General features: G+C 40.7%; 1 pseudogene; it reads right to left on the bottom strand.

Moving 5' to 3' along the window:
- Window positions 1–26781, bottom strand: part of LOC120874076 — a 46688-nt pseudogene that overhangs the window by 3175 nt on the left and 16732 nt on the right.

Raw genomic sequence — 26781 nt, forward strand, 5'->3', positions numbered from 1 at the left:
TTGTCTGTTTGGTGAGTGAATGAAGACTGTGAGAATAACAAATGAGAAATACCCAGAGAGCTGTATCTGGTGGGGAACAAATAATGGGTCAGTCGCAGAGTGAAGATGGAGATTCACGAGGGCAGTAGATTCTCATAGTGGTGGGAGAGAGGGGCTCCTCTGGGAGAGGGTGTCTCTCAGCACTGCTCCTACAACCAGCTCAGACCCTCAGTCCCTGGCCAGAAAATATATGACAAGCCCACAAACACTCCAAAGAATGGGTCAGCATTTGTCTGAGGGTATCACACAGAATCCTATCAATTATACCTCTTCTCCTCAGGTCACTCCTGGATCCCACTTTCCTGATTCTCTGTTATAGACCCTGCTCCACTGTGTGCCCATGAACGTGGGGTGTCTTTTTTATTAGTTGCTTTCACGTCTTAAGACTTCAGCAAATCTCTCTACCCTGCTCAGTAGTTGCTCCCTTAGGAAACCAGTCTCCCCATTTGCTCAGGACTTTCCCTGTTTTAAACTGACATTTATCTGTACTGAGAACTTCCTATGTCCCAGGTAGCCCTGGACAGTTGGTCATCTTATACCTCGGTTCACCACACTGTAGAGTCCTCTAACCATACTCCATGCCTCACGGGGCAGAGGGTGCAATCCTCTCCCAGCTGCACAGACCTCTCCGGACCTTTTTAGTACCCTTGTCAGAGCCCTGGTCAGAAGGCCTGGGGATTATGAACCCATGGGTTGTTTGCATATATATCTGCTTGTGTGTTTGTTTCTATGTGTGTTTGTTTGTGTCTCTGTGTGTGCTTGTGTGTCTCTGACTAGCTATGCATGTTTATATGTGTCTCTGTGTATGTTTATATGTGTCTGCTTGTGTGTTTGCATGTGTCTGTGTCATTGTGGGTGGTGTATGTCTGTGTGATGGTGTGTCTGATAATGTATTTGTGTGTGTCTGCCTGTGTCCATGTACAGTAGCGGGAGCATCACTTGGGCTGACCCTCAGAGGGAGAGGCTTACCGGTGCATGTGTACACTCCAGTCACCCGTGTGGAACAATAGTACCCAGTTGAGCACTCCCTGGTAGTAGGATTTATCCACCCCATGAAACATCACCACACTGCGTTTCGTCCTGCATGTGTAGAGAGAAGAGAGGGGGGTATCCTTGGAGGACAGTAACAACAGCACTGTCTGAGAGCTGTGCTAGTCCATCCATCAAGGCCCTAATAAGGTCCCCATATACAGATGCTGAAATTGAGGCTAGGAGCAATTGAGATCCAAACCGAGGTCGGTTACTGACTAGTGAGTGGCACAGAGGAGGTTAGAAGCTGAGTCACCTGATTGGGATCCACCCACTCTATCTTCTGAAGATGCCCAACCTCCTGCGGCCTGAATGCTCAGACACATTCAGAGGACATGGTGCTGAAGCATATTGACTTTCTCCTTGTCCACCTTGTCATTTTTCAGTAAAATAAAGCCTGCGAGTTCTAAGGGTGTGGGTTCAGGTCACCCAGAATTGGCTCCACTGGCCTGTGACCTCTACTGTCCAAAGGGCCCCACACTGAGAAGGAAACCCACATCTGCTTTCCCTGTCTTGAATGCCTAATATTTATTGAACAAGAGGTTCCACACTTTCATTTTCCACTGGCTCCTACAAATTGGGTAGCTGGACCTGGGCTCCAAGTGAAATGATAATGAAGAAGGAAAGATATTGACCATCCTTCTCCTTCCTTCCTTATAAAATTCATAAGCAAATCCTAATGCCTTGTCCTTCAACTTGTTTCCTGTTGCCTTCCACTAGCCTTCCTCATCACTCATCCCCCTAGACCAAGTTACTGGTCCTGAGCCCAGGATCTGGGTTATGTTCCAATAAAATTTTATTTATAAAAGCCAGGGGGTGATGTCAGGTAGGGCCCTGGGGCCATAGTTTTTGTGAGTTAGATTATCTCTCAGGATACTTCTTTATCAAATGTTCTATAATTTTCATGCAACAGAAAGCATCTTACAGCTAATTTGGAGACAGAGATTGTCCATCTCAGACTTACTTGCTCAAGTAGAAGGCAAAAACAGGCTCAGAAATGACACCTTGATTCTTCAGGTTGTCAAAGATGGGGATGGCTCCAGTGAAGGATATGTTGGGGTAGTTCAAGCCCAAGATGCCATCAAAAGGCGTCTCAAACCAGGATTCTATGAAAGTTAGACGGAACAGCTGGTAAGTACTTACTAGGTCTGTAATGTGTGGGAGAGAAGAGTTTCCCACTTATAGATACATGAAGTGTGGCTAGGACTGGGCTGGGGTGCACTGCCTTAAGATCCTCAGAGAAGAATTGAGGCTGGGCTCTGTCTTCAGTGGCCCACAGACCATTAGACCAAGCTGGGAGGGGAATTTGGATTCCATTTGACAGAGGCTGTGAATTTTAAAACATCTGCCCCTCTGAAAAATTATCCTTATATTTGCCATGAAGGATGGGGCTGGATCCCATGATCTTAGTTTTTTAATATGTAATTTTAAGCTGGTTCAATGCATCTAAATGTTAATAGGCAACTTCTAATTTGTCACTGTGATAGACTGCTAGGGCACCAACCCACCATTCTGAGCACTGAGAAAGGAAAATAATCATCAATATTTATACTATTTTTGTTTCTATTATGCATAGGTTATGTAACTACAAACAGTTCTAGACTGTTCCTTCTGGGGATGAGGAGAGAGTGATGGGGAGCAGCTATAATACAGATGAAGCCTCATTCACTGGCCTGCAGCTCATCTCCTGTTGTGGAGGTCAGGTTCCTAATAGACCAAGGACTGGTACTGGTCCTGACCCACTGTGCTTGTATTTTGGACTCGTTCTCTAAATCCAATAGTGGGACATTCTGTAAGACAAACCACTGTGCCTTTGCCCAGTTTCTGTACAAATAAATGGCATTAAAATTTGAAAAGGAACAGTCATTTAGTCTTAAAGGAGAACAACCAAGTGCAACATATGGCTACATTCTCTCAATAAAATGTGAAAAGACATCTGCTTTTTGAGAATCAGGGAAATTTGTATATGGACTGGGTATTAGATGTTAATTTTATTGGGAACAAAAGAGCATTTTTTTCACATCCTATCATTTTACCCCGAATACTCATTATATATATATTGTGAAATGTTCATCTCGTCCATAAAACACTTCAGGAAAAATGAATAAGGAGTAAAAGATAGAATGAAATGAGGGTCTGTCTTGATTTAAAAACAGATCTTCATAGCTGCTATGGATTGAATTGTGTCCACCCTTGACTCCCAATGTGATGGTATTAGGAAGTAGGGCCTTTGGGAGGTACCCAAGTTGACATGGGGTTTTGATGGTGGTTCCTCATGATGGGATTATCCTCTCCCTCTTTTTCTGTCTTATTCTCCCTCTTCCTACTTCCCTTCCCTTACCACAAATGAGAACATAGCAAAAGAAAAAGACCTGATGCAAGTCAAGACCTGATGCAACTCAATTTTACACCACCTTGATGTTGCATAGTCTCTGGTCTATGACAATCTGTGGGACTAAGAGGTTAGTTTTGTAGTTGTTGATGCTAAATGATGAAATATAAGGTTCATGACCCTCTTCTTTCTTAAATTAGTTATGTTTGAAATTGTTTTGCACTAAGAAATTTATGGAATGAAGTTTCTGTCTTAGTGATACCCTGAGGGTCCAAGATAGCAGATTCAGGCAGTTCCCCGATGAGTGAATGGTTGGAGGATCACATGCTCCTTCCTCCAACTCTTCTCTTGTCATCTGAAAACCATCCCCCCCATACCTGACAACCTTACCTCCAACATCATCTGCGTCGCCACTCCCCTGCTAAGCTACTGAGTCATCTAGTTGGAGATCTTGCTGATTCAGGACAGGGTCTGAAAGGAGAGAGAATGCATACATTTTTAGAAAGAATGATCTGGGCAGATCCCAGCTTGGTTTTCTCTTCTTTATTGCCATATGCAGGTGAGGGATAGGGCCTGGCTAAAGAGGAAACCACAAGTGAGACTGCATGGATATTTGCAAGAGAAGGGAGGAGGAATTCACAACCCAATAACCAGGAGGTGGGCAGCTTGCACAGGACCCAGGACGGAAGGAAGAAGCACTGGGAAAAGAATAGTGCCTACCTGAGGGCCAGACCTACTTGAGTCTTCCTGTTAAACTTGGAGGTCACATCCTTCCTTCTTTAATTTCTCCTCCAGATATGGAGGGGATAGAGGTGTACTCACTGCTAATGAGTCACGGTGAGAGGGACAGCCTCCCCCAGGAGCCCTTGGATTCCACTCTAACTGTGGGTATCATCCCAAGGCAGGGAGCAAATGGCAGGTCATCCAAAAGATGACCTACTTTAAATAGTATTTAAAATACTACAAAATTTGTCTAAGAGTCCTGGCATATCTTGTTCCCAGAGTTTTTTAGGAGAGATGATTCGTTGGCCTAATTTGGGTTCTGCTATGGATTCTACAAGCTTCCCCATTGGTATCTTTTGACTTATAAATACCTGATCTCATCACACAGAACCTAAATGATGGTAAGCTCCAGGGGGCAAGGCCTCTAAGGTCCTCAGTGTCACAGCAGCTGTGTGTGAAGTGGTCTACCACTCACAGTCCTAAGCCCAGGACCCATGAATATCACCAGAAAGTTACAGCCCCCCTGCCCACCAGAGGCAGCCTCAGTATCCTCAGCAACACCCACCTCTGAGCCATTTTCCACTGATTGGCACTGAGCTTCAGTTTGGACCAAATGCTCTGGAGCAAGTCCCGTCTCCCTCATCCAAGAGATGGGAAACTGAACCCTGGGGTGTATGACTCACCTTAAGGCTGCAGGTAACTTAGTGAAGACTTGGGACCCAGGAACTCTGGTTTCTAGGCTAGGAGACTTCCAGGAAGGGAAAGATGAGAGAACGCGCAATTGCATCCACTGTTGGGTAGCTCTCAGATGTCTGCAAGCACCAGAGTTGAAGTTCCTTTCCCTTTGCCCCTCAAGTCTCATTCAGATTTTCTCAGCAGATCTGCCTCCATGTAGCAGCAGGAAAGCAATATTCAGGGCTGTTTCTTCTGGGTTGGCAGTGGAAGGGTAGCCATTTATTAAACTTGGTTACCTTGGTCCTTAACTTTGTAGTAGAGCCTGAAGTCAGGCAGGTTGATTTCTCCAGTTCCATTGTTCTTTCTCAAGATTGCTTTGGCTATTAGAGGATTTTTGTATTTCCATATAAGTTGTGAAATTATTTGTTCTAGTTCTGTGAAAAATACCATTGGTAGCTTGATAGGGATTGCATTGAATCTATAGTTTGCTTTGCATAGTATACTCATTTCCACGATATTGATGCTTCTGATCCATGAACATGGTATAATTCTCCATCTATTAGTGTTCTCTTTGATTTCTTTCACCAGTGTATTTTATATATATATAAAGTCTTCTGTTTCTTTCAGTTCTGTTCAGTTCAGTCGCTCAGTCATGTCCAACTCTTTGCGACCCCATTAACTGCAGCACACCAGGCCTCCCTGTCCATTACCAACTCCTGGAGTTCACCCAGACTAGTGTCCATCAAATCAGTGATGCCATCCAGTCATCTCATCCTCTGTCGTCCCCATCTCCTCCCTCCCCCAATCCCTCCCAGCACCAGAGTCTTCCAATGAGTCAACTCTTCACATGAGGTGGCCAAAGTACTGGAGTTTTACCTTCAGCATCATTCCCTCCAAAGAAGCCCCAGGGCTGATCTCCTTCAGAATGGACTGGTTGGATCTCTCTGCAGGCCAAGGGACTCTCAAGAGTCTTCTCCAACACCACAGTTCAAAAGCATCAATTTTTCGGCACTCAGCCTTCTTCACAGTCCATACATGACCACTGGAAAAACCATAGCCTTGACTAGATGGACCCTTGTTGGCAAAGTAATGTCTCTGCTTTCGAATATGCTATCGAGGTTGGTCACAACTTTTCTTCGAAGGAGTAAGCGTCTTTTAATTTCATGGCTGCAGTCACCATCTGCAGTGATTTTGGAGTCCCCCAAAATAAAGTCTGACACTGTTTCCACTGTTTCCCCATCTATTTCCCATGAAGTGATGGGACTAGATGTCATGATCTTCGTGTTCTGAATTTTGAGCTTTAAGCCAACTTTTTCACTCTCCACTTTCACTTTCATCAGGAGGCTATTGAGTTCCTCTTCGCTTTCTGCCATAAGGGTGGTGTCATCTGCATAGCTGAGGTTATTGATATTTCTCCCAGCAATCTTGATTCCATCTTGTGCTTCTTCCAGTCCAGCATTCCTCATGATGTACTCTGTATATAAGTTGAATAAGCAGGGTGACAATATACAGCCTTGACGTACTCCTTTGCCTGTTTGGAACCAGTCTGTTGTTCCATGTCCAATTCTAACTGTTGCTTCCTGGCCTGCATACAGATTTCTCAAGAGGCAGGTCAAGTGGTTTGGTATTCTCATCTCTCTCAGAATTTTCCACAGTTTCTTGTGATCCACACAGTCAAAGGCTTTGGCATAGTCAATAAAGCAGAAATAGATGTTTTTCTTGAACTCTCTTGCTTTTTCCATGATCCAGGGGATGTTGGCAATTTGATCTCTGGTTCCTCTGCCTTCAGCTTGAACATCTGGAATTTCATGGTTCACGTATTTCTGAAGCCTGGCTTGGAGAGTTTTGAGCATTACTTTACTAGCATGTGAGATGAGTGCAATTGTGCAGTAGTTTGAGCATTCTTTGGCATTGCCTTTCTTTGGGATTGGAATGAAAACGGACCGTTTCCAGTCCTGTGGCCACTGCTGAGTTTTCCAAATTTTCTGGCATATTGAATGCAGCACTTTCACAGCATCATCTTTCAGGATTTGAAATAGCTCAAGTGGAATTCCATCACTTCCACTAGCTTTGTTCATAGTGATGCTTTCTAAGGGCCATTTGATTTCACATTCCAGGATGTCTGGCTCTAGATGAATGATCACACCATTGTGACTATCTTGGTCGTGAAGATCTTTTTCTGTATAGTTCTTCCATGTATTCTTGCCACCTCTTCTTAATATCTCCTGCTTCTGTTAGGTCTATAACATTTCTGTTCTTTATCAAGCCCATCTTTGCATGAAATGTTCCCTTGGTATCTCTAATTTTCTTGAAGAGATCTCTAGTCTTTCCAATTCTGTTGTTTTCTTCTATTTCTTTGCATTGATCATTGAGGAAGGCTTTCTTAACTCTTCTTGTTATTCTTTGGAACTCTGCATTCAGATGCTTATAACTTTCCTTTTCTCCTTTGCTTTTCACTGCTCTTCTTTTCATACCTATTTGTAAGTCCTCCTCAGACAGCCAGTTTGCTTTTTTGCATTTCTTTTCCATGGGGATGGTCTTGATCCCTGTCTCCTGTACTATGTCACGAACTTCCGTCCATAGTTCATCAGGCAATCTATCAATCAGATTTAGTCCTTTAAATCTATTTCTCTCTTCCACTGTATATCATAAGGGATTTGATTTAGGTCATATCTGAATGAAATAGCGGTTTTCCCTTCTTTCTTCAATTTCAGTCTGAATTTGACAATAAGGAGTTCATGATCTGAGCCACAGTCAGCTCCTTGTCTTGTTTTTGTTGACTGTATAGAGCTTCTCCATCTTTGGCTGCAAAGAATATAATCAATCTGATTTTGGCGTTGACCATCTGGTGATGTCCATGTGTAGAGTCTTCTCTTGTGTTGTTGGAAGAGGGTGTTTGCTATGACCTGTGCATTTTCTTGGCAAAACTCTATTAGTCTCTCCCCTGCTTCATTCCGTATTCCAAAGCCAAATTTGCCTGTTACTTCAGGTGTTTCTTGAGTTCCTACTTTAGCATTCTTGTCCCCTATAATGAAAAAGTCCATCTTTTTTGGGTATTAGTTCTAAAAAGTCTTGTAGGTCTTCATAGAACCGTTCAACTTCAGCTTCTTCAGCATTACTGGTTGGGGCATAGACTTGGATTACCGTGATATTGAAAGGTTTGCCTTGGAAACAAACAGAGATCATTCTGTCGTTTTTGAGATTGCATCCAAGTACTCCATTTCAGAATCTTTGTTGACCATGATGGCTACTCCATTTCTTCTGAGGGATTCCTGCCCGCAGTAGTAGATATAATGGTCATCTGAGTTAAATTCATCCATTCCAGTCCACTTTAGTTCACTGATTCCTAGAATGTTGACATTCACTCTTGCCATCTCCTGTTTGACCACTTCCAATTTCCCTTGATTCGTGGACCTGACACTCCAGGTTCCAATGCAATATTGCTCTTTACCACATTGGACCTTGCTTCTATCACCAGTCACATCCACAGCTTGGTATTGTTTTTGCTTTGGCTCCATCCCTTCATTCTTTCTGGAGTTATTTCTCCACTGATTTCCAGTAGCATATTGGGCACCTACTGACCTGGGGAGTTCCTCTTTCAGTATCCTATCATTTTGCCTTTTCATACTGTTTGTGGGGTTCTCAAGGCAAGAATACTGAAATGGTTTGCCATTCCCTTCTCCAGTGGAACACATTATTTCTTTAGGTAGATATATTCCTACGTATTTTATTCTTTTCATTGCCATGGTGAATAGAATTGTTTTCTTAATTTTTTTTCCTATTTTCTCATTTTTGGTGTATAGGAATGCAAGGGATTTCTGTGTGTTGATTTATATCCTCCAACTTTACTTTCTGCATTGATTAGCTCTAGTAATTCTCTGGTGGAGTCTTTAGGGTTTTCTATGTAGAGGATCATGTCATCTCCAAACAGTGAGAGTTTTACTTCTTTTCTGGTCTGGATTCCTTTTATTTCTTTTTCTGCCCTGATTTCTGTGGCCAAAACTTCCAAAACTATGTTGAATAGTAATGGTAAGAGTGGGCACCCTTGTCTTATTTCTGACTTTAGGGGAAATGCTTTCAATTTTTCACCATTGAGGATAATGTTTGCTATGGGTTTGTCATATATAGCTTTTATTATGTTGAGGTATGTTCCTTCTATTCCTGCTTTCTGGAGGGTTTGATCATAAACGGATATTGAATTTTTTAAAAGGCCTTCTCTTCATCTATTGAGATAATCATATGGTTCTTATTTTTCAGTTTATTAATGTGATGCATTATGTTGATTGAGTTGCAGATATTGAAAACTCGTTGAATCCCTGGGATAAATGCCACTTGGTCATGATGTATGATCTTTTTAATATGTTGTTGGATTCTCTTTGATAGAATTTTGTTAAGGTTTTTCATCTATGCTTATCAGTGATATGAGCCTATAGGTGGCATCTTTGTCTGGTTTTGGTATTAGGGCGATGGTGGCCTCATAGACTGAGTTTGGCAGTTTGTCTTCATCTGCAAATTTCTGGAAGAGTTTGAGTAGGACAGGTGTTACCTCGTCTCTAATTTTTGGTACAATTTAGCTATGAAGCCGTCTGGTCCTGGGCTTTTGTTTGCTGGAAGATTTCTGATTACAGTTTCAATTTCTGTGATTGTGTTGGGTCTGTTAAGATTTTCTATTTTTTCCTGGTTCAGTTTTGGAAAGTTATTATTCTAAGAATTTGTCTGTTTCTTCCAAGTTGTCCATTTTATTGGTGTATAGTTGCTGATAGTGTTTCTTATGATCCTTTGTATTTCTGTGTTTTCTGTTGTGATCTCTCCATTTTCATTTCTAATTTTGTTGATTTGATTCTTCTCCCTTTGTTTCTTGATAAGTCTGGCTAATGGTTTTCAATTGTATTTATGCTCTCAAAGAACCAGCTTTTGACTTTGTTTATTTTTCTTATGGTCTCCTTTATTTCTTTTGCATTTATTTCTGCCTAAATTTTTAAGTTTTCTTTCCTTCTACTAACACTGGTGTTCTTCATTTCTTCCTTTTCTAGTTGTCTTAGGTGTAAAGTTATGTTATCTACTTGAGTTTTTTCTTGTTTCTTGAGGTAAGCCTGTATTGCTATGAAACTTCCCTTAACACTGCTTTTACAGTGTCCCATAGTTTTGGGGTTGTTGTGTTTTCATTTTTATTCGTTCCTGGTGTTCTTTGGAAGGAATTATGCTAAAGCTGAAACTCCAATACTTTGGCCACCTCATTCAAAGAGTTGACTGATGCTGGGAGGGATTGGGGGCAGGAGGAAAAGGGGACAAATAGAGGATGAGATGGTTGGATGGCATCACCAAATCGATGGATGTGAATCTGATTGAACTCCAGGAGATGGTGATGGACAGGGAGGATCGATGTGCCATGATTCATGAGGTTGCAAAGAGTCGGACACGATTGAGTGACTGAACTAAACTGAATGCATATTTTGGTTTCCTTTTTTATTTCTTCTGTGAATTGTTTGATATTCAGCAGCGTGTTGTTCAGCCTCCATATGTTGGAATTTTAATAGGTTTTCTCCTGTAATTGACATTTAATCTTACTGCATTGTGGCCAGAAAAGATGTGTGGAATTATTTCAATTATTTTGAATTTGCCAAGGCTAGATTTATGGTCCAGGATGTGCTCTATCTAGGAGAAGGTTCTATGTGCACCTCCAAAAAAGGTGAAATTCATTGTTTTGTTGTGAAACGTCTTATAGATATCAAATAGGTCTAACTGGTCTAAGGTATCATTTAAAGTATGTGTTTCCTTGTTATTTCTCTGTTTAGTTGATCTATCCATAGGTGTGAGTGAGATATTAAAGTCTCCAACAATTCTTGTGTTATTGTTAATTTCCCTATTTTTTTTTTTGAAAAAACTTTGGCTGAACTGGGTCTTCATTGCAGCTTAGGACTTCTCTATTTGCAAAGAGCTGGGGCTACTCTGTAATTGCAGTACACTGGCTTTTCAAGCCTGTGTTTCTCTTGATGCAGATCACGGGTGGGTAGGAAATGGAGTCCTGTAGGTACTTGACTCATGACTATATAACAAACTATTTTCAGTTTTGAAAGACAAGCAGAGAATAGATAATTTTGTAGGCAGCCAGCAGTGTCTGCCTTAAAGAACAAACCTTTTCTGAATATATCAGGCTGAACATCTGGGCACAGTGTGGGAGCCAGGAGGAAGGAGCAGCAATGAGAGACAGCTGGATGGATCTGAACTGTGATCCAGAAAAAAAAAAAAAAAAGACAGACTGGTCAGTAGAGATCTTCTAAAGACTAAAGTGAAGATTATACATACCACAGGACCCATTTTTTTTTATTTTTAATTTTTTACTTTACAATTCTGTATTGGTTTTGGCATAGATTGACATGAATCCACCACAGGTGTACATGCGTTCCCAAACATGAACCCCCCTCCCACCCCCCTCCCCACAACATCTCTCTGGGTCATCCCCGTGCATCAGCCCCAAGCGTGCCATATCCTGCATCAGACATAGACTGGCAATTCGATTCTTACATGATATTATACAGGTTTCAATGCCATTCTCCCAAATCATCACACCCTCTCCCTCTCCCTCTGAGTCCAAAAGTCTGCTATACACATCTGTGTCTTTTTTGCTGTCCTGCATACAGGGTCATCATTGCCATCTTTCTAAATTCCATATATATGTGTTAGTATACTGTATTGGTGTTTTTCTTTCTGGCTCACTTCACTCTGTATAATCGGCTCCAGTTTCATCCATCTCATCAGAACTGATTCAAATGCATTCTTTTTAATGGCTGAGTAATACTCCATTGTGTATATGTACCACAGCTTTCTTATCCATTCATCTGCTGATAGACATCTAGGTTGTTTCCATGTCCTGGCTATTATAAACAGTGCTGCAATGAACATTGGGGTACATGTGTCTCTTTCAATTCTGGTTTCCTCTGTGTGTATGCCCAACAGTGGGATTGCTGGGTCATAAGGCAGGTCTATTTGCAATTTTTTAAGGAATCTCCACACTGTTCTCCATAGTGGCTGTACTAGTTTGCATTCCCACCAACAGTGTAGGAGGGTTCCCTTCTCTCCACACCCTCTCCAGCATTTATTGCTTGCAGATTTTTGGATTGCAGACATTCTGACTGGTGTGAAGTGGTACCTCATTGTGGTTTTGATTTGCATTTCTCTAATAATGAGTGATGTTGAGCATCTTTTCATGTGTTTGTTAGCCATCCGTATGTCTTCTTTGGAGAAATGTCTATTTAGTTCTTTGGCCCATTTTTTGATTGGGTCGTTTATTTTTCTGGAATTGAGTTTCAGGAGTTGCTTGTATATTTTTGAGATTAGTTGTTTGTCAGTTGCTTCATTTGCTATTATTTTCTCCCATTTGGAAGGCTGTCTTTTCACTTTGCTTATGTTTTCTTTTGTTGTGCAGAAGCTTTTAATTTTAATTAGATCCCATTTGTTTATTTTTGCTTTTATTTCCAGAATTCTGGGAGGTGGATCATAGAGGATCCTGCTGTGGTTTATGTCGGAGAGTGTTTTCCTATGTTCTCCTCTAAGAGTTTTATAGTTTCTGGTCTTACATTTAGATCTTTAATCCATTTTGAGTTTATCTTTGTGTGCGGTGTTAGAAAGTGATCTAGTTTCATTCTTTTACAAGTGGTTGACCAGTTTTCCCAGTACCACTTGTTAAAGAGATTATCTTTACTCCATTGTATATTCTTGCCTCCTTTGTCAAAGATAAGGTGTCCATATGTGTGTGGATTTATCTCTGGGCTTTCTATTTTGTTCCATTGATCTATATGTCTGTCTTTGTGCCAATACCATACTGTCTTGATGACTGTGGCTTTGTAGTAGAGCCTGAAGTCAGGCAGGTTGATTCCTCCAATTCCATTCTTCTTTCTCAAGATTGCTTTGGCTATTCGTGGTTTTTTGTATTTCCATACAAATCTTGAAATTATTTGTTCTAGTTCTGTGAAAAATATCGCCGGTATCTTGATAGGGATTGCATTGAATTTGTAGATTGCTTTGGGTAATATACTCATTTTCACTATATTGATTCTTCCGATCCATGAGCATGGTATATTTCTCCATCTATTAGTGTCCTCTTTGATTTCTTTCATCAGTGTTTTATAGTTTTCTGTATATAGGTCTTTAGTTTCTTTAGGTAGATATATTCCTAAGTATTTTATTCTTTTCGTTGCAATGGTGAATGGAATTGTTTCCTTAACTTCTTCTTCTACTTTCTCATTATTAGTGTATAGGAATGCAAGGGATTTCTGTGTGTTGATTTTATATCCTGCAACTTTACTATATTCATTAATTAGCTCTAGTAATTTTCTGGTAGAGTCTTTAGTGTTTTCTATGTAGAGGATCATGTCATCTGCAAACAGTGAGAGTTTTACTTCTTCTTTTCCAATTTGGATTCCTTTTATTTCTTTTTCTGCTCTGATTGCTGTGGCTAAAACTTCCAGAACTATTTTGAATAGTAGTGGTGAAAGTGGGCACCCTTGTCTTGTTCCTGACTTTAGGGGAAATGCTTTCAATTTTTCACCATTGAGGATAATGTTTGCTGTGGGTTTGTCATATATAGCTTTTATTATATTGAGGTATGTTCCTTCTATTCCTGCTTTCTGGAGAGTTTTTATCATAAATGGATGTTGAATTTTGTCAAAGGCCTTCTCTGCATCTATTGAGATAATCATATGGTTTTTATTTTTCAATTTGTTAATGTGGTGAATTACATTGATTGATTTGCGGATGTTGAAGAATCCTTGCATCCCTGGGATAAAGCCCACTTGGTCATGGTGTACGATCTTTTTAATGTGTTGTTGAATTCTGATTGCTAGAATTTTGTTGAGGATTTTTGCATCTATGTTCATCAGTGATATTGGCCTGTAGTTTTCTTTTTTTGTAGTATCTTTGTCAGGTTTTGGTATTAGGGTGATGGTGGCCTCATAAAATGAGTTTGGAAGTTTCCCTTCCTCTGCAATTTTCTGGAAGAGTTTGAGTAGGATAGGGGTTAACTCTTCTCGAAATTTTTGGTAGAATTCAGCTGTGAAACCGTCTGGACCTGGGCTTTTGTTTGCTGGAAGATTTCTGATTACAGTTTCAATTTCCATGCTTGTGATGGGTCTGTTAAGATTATCTATTTCTTCCTGGTTCAGTTTTGGAAAATTGTATTTTTCTAAGAACTTGTCCATTTCTTCCAGGTTGTCCATTTTATTGGCATATAATTGCTGATAGTAGTCTCTTATGATCCTTTGTATTTCTGTGTTGTCTGTTGTGATCTCTCCATTTTCATTTCTAATTTTATTGATTTTATTTTTCTCTCTTTGCTTCTTGATGAGTCTGGCTAATGGTCTGTCAATTTTATTTATCCTTTCAAAGAACCAGCTTTTGGCTTTGTTGATTTTTGCTATGGTCTCTTTTGTTTCTTTTGCATTTATTTCTGCCCTAATTTTTAAGATTTCTTTCCTTCTGCTAACTCTGGGGTTCTCTAATTCTTCCTTTTCTAGTTGCTTTAGGTGTAGAGTTAGGTTATTTATTTGACTTTTTTCTTGTTTCTTGAGGTATGCCTGTATTGCTATGAACTTTCCTCTTAGCACTGCTTTTATAGTGTCCCACAGGTTTTGGGTTGTTGTGTTTTCATTTTCATTAGTTTCTATGCATATTTTGATTTCTTTTTTGATTTCTTCTGTGATTTGTTGGTTATTCAGAAGCGTGTTGTTCAGCCTCCATATGTTGGAATTTTTAATAGGTTTCCTCCTGTAATTGAGATCTAATCTTAGTGCATTATGGTCAGAAAAGATGCTTGGAATGATTTCGATATTTTTGAATTTATCAAGGTTATATTTATGGCCCAGAATGTGATCTATCCTCGAGAAGGTTCCATGAGCACTTGAGAAGAAGGTGAAATTCATTGTTTTGGGGTGAAATGTCCTATAGATATCAATTAGGTCTAACTGGTCTAATGTATCATTTAACGTTTGTGTTTCTTTGTTAATTTTCTGTTTAGTTGATCTGTCCATATGTGTGAGTGGGGTATTAAAGTCTCCCACTATTATTGTGTTGTTGTTAATTTCCCCTTTCATACTTGTTAGCATTTGTCCTACATATTGCGGTGCTCCTATATTGGGTGCATATATATTTATAATTGTTATATCTTCTTCTTGGATTGATCCTTTGATCATTATGTAGTGGCCTTCTTTGTCTCTTTTCACAGCCTTTGTTTTAAAGTCTATTTTATCAGATATGAGTATTGCCACTCCTGCTTTCTTTTGGTCTCTATTTGCATGGAATATCTTTTTCCAACCCTTCACTTTCAGTCTGTATGTGTCCCTTGTTTTGAGGTGGGTCTCTTGTAAGCGGCATATAGAGGGTTCTTGTTTTTGTATCCAATCGGCCAGTCTTTGCCTTTTGGTTGGGGCATTCAATCCATTTACGTTTAAGGTAATTATTGATAAGTATGATCCCGTTGCCATTTGTTTTATTATTTTGGGTTCAGGTTTATACTCCCTTTTTGTGTTTCCTGTCTAGAGAATATCCTTTAGCATTTGTTGGAGAGCTGGTTTGGTGGTGCTGAATTCTCTCAGCTTTTGCTTGTCTGTAAAGCTTTTGATTTCTCCTTCGTATTTGAATGAGATCCTTGCTGGGTATAGTAATCTGGGCTGTAGGTTATTTTCTTTCATCACTTTAAGTATGTCTTGCCATTCCCTCCTGGCCTGAAGAGTTTCTATTGAGAGATCAGCTGTTATCTTTATGGGAATCCCCTTGTGTTTTATTTGTTGTTTTTCCCTTGCTGCTTTTAATAGTTGTTCTTTGTGTTTGTTCTTTGTTAATTTGATTAATATGTGTCTTGGGGTGTTTCGCCTTGGGTTTATCCTATTTGGGACTCTCTGGGTTTCTTGAACTTGGGTGATTATTTCCTTCCCCATTTTAGGGAAGTTTTCAACTATTATCTCCTCAAGGATTTTCTCATGGTCTTTCTTTTTGTCTTCTTCTTCTGGGACTCCTATAATTCGAATGTTGGAGCGTTTCATATTGTCCTGGAGGTCTCTGAGATTGTCCTCATTTCTTTTAATTCGTTTTTCTTTTTTCCTCTCTGATTCATTTATTTCTACCATTCTGTCTTCTATTTCACTAATCATATCTTCTGCCTCCGTTATTCTATTATTTGTTGCCTCCAGAGTGTTTCTGATCTCATTTATTGCGTTATTCATTGTATATTGACTCTTTTTTATTTCTTCTAGGTCCTTGTTGAACCTTTCTTGCATTTTCTCAATCCTTGTCTCTAGGGTATTTATCTGTGATTCCATTTTGATTTCAAGATTTTGGATCATTTTCACTATCAATATTAGGAATTCTTTCTCAGGTAGATTCCCTATCTTTTCCTCTTTTGTCTGGTTTGGTGGGCGTTTCTCCTGTTCCTTTTCCTGTTGGGTATTCCTCTGTCTCTTCATCTTGGTTATATTGCTGCGTTTGGGATGGCCTTTTTATATTCTGGTAATTTGTGGGGTTCTCTTTATTGTGGGGCTTCCTCATTGTGGGTGGGGTTGTATCAGTGGCTTGTCAAGGTTTCCTGGTTAGGGAGGCTTGTGTTGGAGGTCTGGTGGGTGGAGCTGGGTTTCTTCTCTCTGGAGTGCAGTGGAGTGACCAGTAATGGGTTATGAGATGTCTAAAGTTTTGGAGTAACTTTGAGCTGCCTGTATATTGAAGCTCAGGGGTGTGTTCCTGTGTTGCTGGAGAATTTGTGTGATATGTCTTGCTCTGGAACTTGTTGGCCCTTGGGTGGAGCTTTGTTTCAGTGTAGGTTTGGAGGCATTTGATGAGCTCCTATTGCTTAATGTTCCCTGAATTCAGGAGTTCTCTGATGTTCTCAAGCTTTGGACTTAAGCCTCCTGCTTCTGGTTTTTGGTTTTATTTTTACAGTGGTCTCTAGACTTCTCCATCTATACAGAGCCAATGATATAGCATCTAGGCTAAAGATGAAAGGTTTCTCCACATTGAGGGGCACCCAGAGTGGTTCACTGGGTTACATGGAGAAGAGAAGAGGGAGGGGGTAGTTAGAGGTGACTGGAATGAGATGCAGTGAGATTGAAAGAGGAGAAAGCAAGCTAGTCAATAGTCACTTCCTTATGTGCGCTCCATAGTCTGGACCTCTCAGAGGTATTCACGGAGTTATACAGGGAAGAGGAGAGAGAGGAAGTAGACAGAGGTGGCCAGGAGGGTAAGAGAGAGGAATGAAAAGGAGAGAGACAGGTCCAGCCAGTAATCAGTTCCTTAGGTGTTCTCCACCATCTAGAACACACAGAGAATCACAGAGTTGGATATAGAAGAGATGGGGGCGGGAGGAAGAGACAGAGGCCACCTGGTGGAGAAAAAGGAGAGTCCAAAAGGAGGAGAGAGTGGTCAAGCCAGTAATCTCGTTGTCAGGTAAGATTGGGTTATGAAATGTACAAGATTGACAACAAAAACCGAAAAGCAAAGATAAAAAACCTAGAGTAGAGGTTAGATTTTTAAAAATACAATATTAAAGAGATGAAGCAGAAGGAAGAAAGAAAAAAAAGAAAAAAGAAAAAAAAATAATAAGAAAAAAAATAAGGAAAAAAACAAACAAACCACAAGATTAAAAAAAGAAATACCAACAACAACCACATGAAGACTATATATGGTGTTTGCCTTAAAAAAGTAGAGTCTTTTTTTTGAAAAGTAATAGTTATAGAAATAAAAAGTAGAGAAATAGAAGACAACAATTAAAAAAAAGTTAGAGAAAAAAAAAGAAAAAAAAAAAGGAATGATTGTAAAAATTGTGAAGATGTATCTGGCCCTTCTCTGATGTGGGCCGTGTGGGGTCACTTCCAAGGCGGTTCCCTCTGTTTAACTTCTGTTTGCTGGTCTCTTCAGTGTCTGAATTCTGTCCTGACACATGGGGGCGGTGGTGGACACTTTTTTTTTTTTTTAGGCTCACTAGTTCAGTCGCGCTGTGGGGAGGTGGGGATGCTGCAAACAAATAGCACTGTCGTGGGCACACAGCGTCTCAACCCCGCTGGACCTGTCTCCCCCCACAACACACAAACCGCTCCGGCTCCACGGAGCTCAGCCGGGAACCATCCGAGGCCGGCCCCAGGTTTCGCGCACCTCCCCGGTCCAAGCTGCTCAGGTTTGGCACCCAGGTAACCCTCAGAGGCACAAACTTGTTTGGGACTGTGCTCTGCACCCCTCCCGGGTCAGAGCAGCTCGGGAGCTTGGCGAGCGCGGTCGCCGCGACTTGTCCCCCTTCTCTGACTCTACTGCTCAGTTTTCTGGGTGTACTGCTGGCGCTCCTTGTGAGGCGGATGGTGACTGTCCTGCATCCCCTGAAGTCTCAGCAAAGAAGCCTGCCTGCAGCTTTTTAGGTAAAGTCTCTCTGGGGCTGCGATTGCCCCTTTCCAGCCCTTACAGCTCTGGCTGCCTGTCCCCGGCAGGGGATGGTCGGCAGCCGGCTATTTCCGTTCAGGCCTTTGTTCTGTGCACGGTCCTGGCGGGGTCTTATGTTCCAGCTTTTCGCGTGGTAGCTATCCCCCAGTCTGGTTTGCTAGCCCAAGTTCGATCGCTCCAGTTACGCATGGGGCGTTTCTGCCTGCTTCTTACCGAGCTCGGCAGCCCGCGTCTCCCGCGCTTCCCTGCCCTGCCCCCACTTGCTAGTGGCGGTTGCAGGCGTCTGCGCTGCTTTTCCGCTGGGGGAGTTACTGTTGGGCTTGTAATCTGTTGGTTTTAATTATTTATTTGTTTTTCCTTCCTGTTATGTTGCCCTCTGTGTTTCCAAGGCTCGCCTCAGACTCGGCAGGTAGAGTGTTTCCTTGTGTTTGGAAACCTCTCTTAGAATTCCCTTCCCGGGACGGAGCTCCCTCCCCACCTCCTTTGTCTCTTTTCTCGTCTTTTACATTTTTTCCTACCTGTTTTTGAAGACAATGATCTGCTTTTCTGGTTGCCTGATGTCCTCTGCCTGCATTCAGAGGTTGTTTTGTGGAGTTTGCTCCACGTTGAAATGATCTTTTGAGGAATTTGTGAGGGAAAAAGTGGTCTTCCCTTCCTATTCCTCCGCCATCTTAGCAGAAAATCTTCTAAGGACTAAAGTGAAGATTATACATACCACAGGACCCAATTTGTTTTTAAAACTGCTTTTTCAACTCAGGTCCCAAATCTCTCTCAATTCTTCAGCTTCTAGATACCTTGTTTTTGTTACCTCACAATCTGAACTTTCTGTCTCACCTTCCTTATTTCTGTTCACATTAATTCACCATCCAGTCAACAGCATTACAAGATCCAGTACTGAGGAGTTAGGAACACTTTCTAGAAGTGTGTAGAAACACAATGACTATTTCTGCTTTAATATTAGTTTCGCATGATCAAGGTCTATTGAAGGACTGATATGCCTAGAATTATGGAGATCTCATGTTTCCTCTAAACTCCCAACCAAGAATGTGACTTCCTTGGTCCTGGAGGGGATGAGCTTACTTTTGGATCCACAGGTCTTAGCAGGACAGTAAGTCCCCTGTGTATGAATAAGTTACATTTCAAAAGGGTGTTCAAAAATCCCAATTTATTCATAAGTCCAGCAAAGTTACTTAGACAGCCAACTAAGACAAATGGCTCTATGTTACTTCTGCTTAATAGATTTATGATAGTTTTCACACAAATAATACATAAAAAACAGACATAAACAATAAAAGAGACATTTTTAATCTTTCAGTACCTGGATAGGGCATGGCAACCCACTCCAGTATTCTTGTCTGGAAAATCCCCATGGCAAGAGGAGCCTGGCTGACTACAGTCCATATGTTGCCAAAGTTGAACACAGCTGAGCAACTAAGCACACCTTTAAAAATAGAATAGTAGTATCATCTAGATTACCACTGCATTTTTGGTTCCTTTCAGATATCTTAGGCTTGAAATAAAAATACTGCACTACTGTACTCCATCAGCTTCCTTTGTAGCTCAGTCGGTAAAGGATCTGCCTGCAATGCAGGAGACCCGTGGTCAATCCCTTGGTTGCAAAGATCCCCTGGAGAAGGAAATGGCAACACACTCCAGTATCCTTTCTGAAAAAATCTCATGGAGATTGGAGCCTGGTGGGCTGTAGTCCATGGGGTCGCAAAGAATCAGGCCTGACTGAGTGACTAATACTTGTTTTACTCCATACAGTTCTGTACAGTAAAGTACACAAAAGCACACCCACCTCTCTTGGATGTGCCCATGACAACGTGTGCCAGATCTGTGAACTAAGTGATGTGATTGCACATGCAAATGCACTTTAACATGTTTGAAAATTTTCAACTTGAAGGTTTGTTTGTAACAGACTTGCTACACAGGTGTTCAATGATTGCATGTAGTGAATGAACAAGAGAGGTGAGTAAGGAGCTGCCTATTGTTTCCATTTTTGCATGTATTATGGCCACTCTGAAAAGGAATTCCATTGAGCATAATTGAGGCTCAGTGTATGGGAACATCGCTGCAAGCGACAGAGGACCAGGATTCCAGGACGTGGCAAAAGAGCCATGGTTGGTTGAAAAGAGCCAGGAGTGCAAATCAGGAGGAAACAAGTTTTCACTGGTTTATGTGAAAGACTCAGCAAATATCATCTGGATTTGTTTGTAGTTTAGAGGAGCAGTCTCTGTTGCTCAGTATTAGCAAAGAGAGGAGAATGAACCATGAAAATTGAACATTTGTCCCAGGTCAAGTATATCTAGTAATGAAGAGATGTAAGTCCTGTCAATTTATCTGCTCCTTTCTGGAAAGAATTAGAGTAGTAAAAGAGGGAAGGTACGCACTATGGTAGCACATTCTTCTTCTGTCCAGTGAACATTGATTGCTAATGCCATTTCTTTATAAACAGAGGATGTACTTCTTATGATTGAAGGCTTCTAATTTACTGTTCCATATAAACTTTTGGTGCCTCTCTGTGCCCAGGCAAAGGGGCCCTGGAGTCTGGCAGGCTCTGTTTCAGCTGCAGAGTGCAGTGTATGGTGATCTGCTGTCGTCTGAGGCCTGGGGTATATCTTCAGTCTGGGTTCACATCTGAGGGGTTAACTCTAGTTGGGTTTAATTCTATCATCTTGCTCTTTATCTTCAGTTTTTCCCATGTTCTTTCTTCCCATGTCTCTTTTTGTCCCTGATTTCTTTGTGAATGAGTGGTTTTTATGACTCCCTTTTATAGACTTTGTCAGTTTATTAACTGTAACTTTTGTGAAGTAGTTTCAAGATCCATGGTATGCATCTTTAACTTGCCAGTCTATCATTATTGATTGTTGTTGCTGCTGCTGCTGCTGCTAAGTCGCTTCAGTCGTGTCTGACTCTGTGCGACCCTATAGACAGCAGCCCACCAGGCACCCCCATCCCTGGGGTCTCCAGTCAAGAACACTGGAGTGGGTTGCCATTTCCTTCTCCAATGCATGAAAGTGAAAAGTGAAAGTGAAGAAGGTAAGCTCAGTACTTGTAAACTCTATTTGAGACATGCAGGCCTAGTTGCTCAGTGGCATGTGGGATTTTAGTTCTCTGGTAAAGAAACAAACCACCATCCCCTGCATTGCAAAACAGATCCTTAACCACTGGACCACTGGGAAAGTCATTATAATTACCTTTTAATATATATTACATGTTGATCATTGGGGCTACTGTTCCTTCCTCCTGTATATCCAGATTTCCCCTTCCTTTAAAATTCCTTCTGACTTGAGACCTTTTATGAAACACTTATTACATTGGTCTGTTCATGGTAATGCAGTCTTATAGTTGTTATACATCTGAGAAAGTATTTTATCTTGTTTTTGATATGTATTTTTCTTGGGCATAGAATTCTGAGTCAATTCTATTTCTCTCAGCACTGTAAGATGTGGTGCCAGTGTCCTCTGGCTAACTTTGTTTCATATGCCTAATATGCTGTCATTCCCATTTTTTGTTTTGCTGTGTCTGTTTTTCCCCCTGGTTACATTTCTTTGGCTGATTGTTTCAAGGAACGAATTATGATGTGCCTTTGTATAATTATCATAATTCTTCTCCTTGAGTTAATTGAGCTTCTGGGTTTGTGGGTTTAAAGCTTTCATCATATCTAGAGATTTTTTAGCCAGTAATTATGAAGTTCTTTTCTCTATTCTCCTGTCTTTAACTTCCTGTTGAATTCCATCTACATACATTTTAGTAGTTTTAAAGTTTTTTCAAAGTTCTGTGATGGACAATTAATTTTTTCCCACATTCTTTCCATTACTATTTTCCATGTTTCTATTTAACATACTCAGTACTCTTCAGCGTCATAAGTATAAGGATTATTGCTATAGTAAGCATTTTAATGCCCTTGCTTGCTAATTATGTAATGTACATTTTTAAGTGTGCTTTTACTAATTGATTTTTACATCATTATGAATATTTCCTTGCTTCTTTGCACATCCAGAATTTTTCCTTTTAAAATTTATTTATCTTAATTTGAGGATAATTACTTTACAATATACTGATGGAACTAGTACATCACTGCAAATGACAGAGGACCAATTTCCAGGAGGTGGCACAAGGGCCATGATTGGTTGAAACAAGCCATAAGTGTAAAAGAGGAGGAAACAATTTTTCACTGGTGTATGTGAAAGACTCGGCAAATATCAACCAGATTTGTTTGTAGTGATTGAGCGTGTTTTTACCTATTGATTTTCCCCTCATTTAGGATATTTTCTTGGTTCTTTGCACATCTGGAATTTTTTTTTCTTTTTAAATTTATATATCTTAGTTAGAGGATAATTATTTTACAATATTGTTAAGGAAATAGGACAAATACTTTCACTATCTATATGGAAATTTTAAATTGGATGTTGAATGTGGTCATTTTTACCCTTTGGATGCTGGATGTTTTTTAATTGTTATAAATTATTCCTGCCACTGTTTGCAAGCATTGTTAATTTCTTGGAAATAGTTGGACTTTTTGAAGGCTTGCTGTTCAGTTTTTTAAGCTGAGATGAGCCCAGTCTTTAGACGAAGTTTATTATTCCCACTAGCAAGGCAATATTGTCTTCAAGGCCCTACTGATGTCATGGGAATTATGAATAATTTCCACTCTTGTGGGTGAGGACACAATTAGACTTGGCTCAATTTGAGGCTCAAGGGTTGTTCCCTATAATTCTGACCAGTACAATCAACTCTCCACTGAAAACTGGAGGGGTATCATCTGTACCTTCCCACAGTTCTATCTGTGTAGCTTTCTCCTGTGAACTCTTAGCTATCTAGAGTCTCAAATCTCTATTCTTGAGGAGACTGTCTCTGCCTAGATACCCCGTCCATGTATACATTGGAAACTATTTCTAGAGTTGGGGCAATTGTAGAACTCACCTTCCTTGCCCCCCACCCCAGCACCCCTCCCAGGAACCCATTCTTTGCTACCAGAGGTTTGATGTAAAAAACTACTCTTTCATTTATCTTGTCTATTTTGGAGTTGTTTGAGACAGGAGGATAAACATATCCTTTGCTCTTCTATGTCTACCAAAATGGAAGTCTCCCTGCAATCAGAACTCACTGACTTCTGTGCATGGGTTCAGAGTTGATTGGGGATAAGTGTAGGGGCCGTAGGGAGCCCCAGTCTCACTGGAGAAACATGCCAATTACAAATAGTATTTGCTATGGGGTATGTTCAGTTCAGTTCAGTCGCTCAATCATATCTGACTATTTGCAACCCCATGGACTGCAGCACGCCAGGCCTCCCTGTCCTTCACCAACTCCAGAAGCTTGCTCAACCTCATGTCTATCAAGTCAGTGATGCCATCCAGCCATATCATCCTATGTCGTCCTCTTCTCCTGCCTTCAAGCTTTCCCAGCAACAGGGTCTTTCCTAATGAGTCTGTTCTTTACAACAGTTGGCCAAAGTACTGGAGCTTCACATTCAGATTCAGCGCTTCTAATGGATATTCAGGATTGATTTCCTTTAGCATTGACTGGTTTGATCTCCTTGCAGTCCAAAGGTCTCTCAAGAGTCTTGTCCAACACCACAGTTCAAAAGCATCAATTCTTCATCGCTCACCACTCCTTATGGTGCAACTGTCACATCCATACATGACAACAGGAAAAATCAGAGCTTTGATTATACTGAACTGTTTTAGCAAAGTAATGTCTCTGCTTTTAAAAATGCTGTCTAGGTTTGTCACAGCTTTTCTTCAAAGAGGAAAGCATCTTTTAATTTCATGGCTGTAGTCATCATATGCAGTGATTTTGGAGCCTCCTAAAATAAAGCCTCTCACTGTTTCCATTGTTTTGTCTTCTATTTGCCATGAATTGATAGGACCAAATGCCATGATATTCATTTTCTGAATGGGGAGATTAAGCCAGATGTTTCACTCTCCTTTTTCACTTTCATCAAGAGGCTCTTTAGTTCTTCACTTTCTGCCATGAGGGTAGTGTCATCTGCATATCAGAGGTTACTGATATTTCTCCTGGAAATCTTCATTCCAATTTTTGCTTCATCCAGTTGGGCGTTTCTCATGATGTACTCTGCATATAAGTTAGGTAATCAGGGTGACAATATACAGCCTTGACATACCCTCTCCTGATTTGGAATCAGTCTGTTGTTCCATGTTCAGTTCTTGCTGTTGCTTCTTGACCTGCATACAGATTTCTCAGAAGGCAGATAAGATGGTCTGGCATTCCAATCTCTGTAAGTTTTCCACAGTTTGTTGTAAACCACACAGTCAAAGGCTTTTGCAAAGTCAATGAAGCAGAGGTAGGTGTTTTTCTGCAATTCTCTTGCTTTTTCTATGATCCAGCGGATGTTGACAGTTTGATTTCTGGTTCCTCTGCCTTTTCTCAATCCAGCTTGAACATATGGAATTTCACAGTGCATGTACTGTTGAAGACTTGCTTGGAGAAATTATTTTGGTAGCATGTGAGATGAGCACAACTTCTGTAGGAGATGCACATTCTTTGAAATTGCCTTTCTTTTAGATTGGAATGAATACGACTTTTCCAGTTCTGTGGCCACTGCTGAGTTTTCCAAATTTGCTAGCATACTGAGTGCAGCAGTTTAACAGCATCATCTTTTAAGATCTGAAATAGCTCAACTGCAATTCCATCACCTCCACTTCCTTTGCTCCTAGTGATACTCCTGAAGGCCCAATTGATGTGCATCTCAGGATGTCTAGCTCTAGGTGAGTGATCACACAATCCTGGTTATCTGGGTCATTAATATCTCTTTTGTACAGTTCTATGTATTTGTTCAACCTCTTCTTAATATCTTCTGTTTCTATTAGGTCCATATCATTTCTGTCCTTTATTGTGCCCATCTTTGCATGAAATGTTCCCTCCCTATCTCTAATTTTCTTGAAGAGATCTCTGGTCTTTCCCATTCTGTTGTTTTCCTCTATTTCTTTGCACTGAGAACTTAGGAAGGCTTTTTAAAAATCTCTCCTTGCAATTCTTTGGAACTCTGCCTTCAGATGGGTATGTTGTTGGGGGCCAGTGTGAGGAACTCCACCCATGGCAAAGGTTATGAGGAAAGAGGCTTGGCATACGCAAAGGCGTGATCAAGCCTCAGGAAACCCCCTGTCCCCGAGCATCTACCCCAAAACCAGAGTCTGTTTTATGCTCTCATCTACACATCTGACTTTACGGGGGGCTCTCCCCCATAACCGTTTCTCTCGGAGAAGGAGTTAACGTGCAGCTCCAAGGCAATAAAAATTCCTGGGCGTGACAAGAGTGTTTCAGCTTACGAACTCCTCTGAAGGTTATCTAGCCCGCCTGTATAGGTTCATCCGGCCACATGTGATTGTTTACAGCCTCCCAATCTGAGAGGCATGAGATGTTTTAGACTTACTAAAGGCAAATTCTTTTGGGGAATTAGAAATTATTAGTATAGTGAGTTGGTTAGGAATTATATTGGTGAAGGGTTTTTCATTTGTTGGGCTGTTTGCTGCTAAATCTCCATATTCCCTGCCCTTATAATGAATATAACTAACATATAGGAGAAATAAGTATTAACCTTTAAGCATATAGGAGAGATAGGTATTAACCTTTAAGATTAATCCTGTTAACCTTGGGTTAAATAAATTCCTTTCTTGATTGTAACTCACTACACCCTCACCCTATAGGAATGCAACTTTATTTGGAGGGTGGTGCCTGGTTTAAGAAAAAACACCCTTGGAAGAAATAAGGTTTTTAGTTATCAGAAAGAAAGGGTCATAGAATGTCAGCAGGTCTCACTCATGGCCAGAAGATGATGTAATATCCCTAAGACCCCCGCGTGACTCTGTATTCATCCCTATGTGTAACAAAAGGTATATAAGCAAACCCCAAAATAAAGAAATCAGATGAGTTTCCGGAAAGACTGATTCCACCATGTCGCTTCTTTCTTGCTCCCGTTTCTCTGGCTGAATTCAGCCTCTTTTCTCCACTAAATCTCCTACTACACTATCCATTTCTAATCTCTCTATATATCTGTAATTAAATATGTATTTTTCCAAAGACGCTGATGCCGTCCCCACCTTCGAATTCCCTGGATCCACCGGGGCTGGACCCCGGCAGTATGTCTTTCTTTTCTCCTTTCCCTCCTGCTTCTATTCTTTTGTAAGTTATTTGTAAGGCCTTCTTAGACAACCTTTTGCATTTCTTCTTCTTAGGGATGGTCTTGATATGGTATGTACAGGTCACAAAATCGAAGACCATGACATTCCATTATATTACTTCATGGCAAATACATGGAGAAACATTGAAAACAGTGACAAGCTTTATCTTCCTGGGCTCCAAAATCACTGGAGGTAGTGACTGCAGCTGTGAAAAAAGAGATGCTGATCCTTGGAAGATAAAGCTATAAAAAATATAGACAGCATACTAAAAAGCAGAGACATTGCTTTACAAGCAAAAGTCTGCATAGTCAAAGCTACGGTTTTGCCAGAAGTTGTGATGAATGTGAGAGTTGGACCATAAAGGAAGCTGAGCACCAAAGCATTCATGCTTTTAAGCTGTGGTGTTGGACAAGGATCTTGAGA

The sequence above is a fragment of the Oryx dammah genome, unplaced genomic scaffold, assembly GCF_014754425.2.
Source record: "Oryx dammah isolate SB20612 unplaced genomic scaffold, SCBI_Odam_1.1 HiC_scaffold_15, whole genome shotgun sequence".
In the NCBI taxonomy this organism is placed as follows: domain Eukaryota; kingdom Metazoa; phylum Chordata; class Mammalia; order Artiodactyla; family Bovidae; genus Oryx; species Oryx dammah.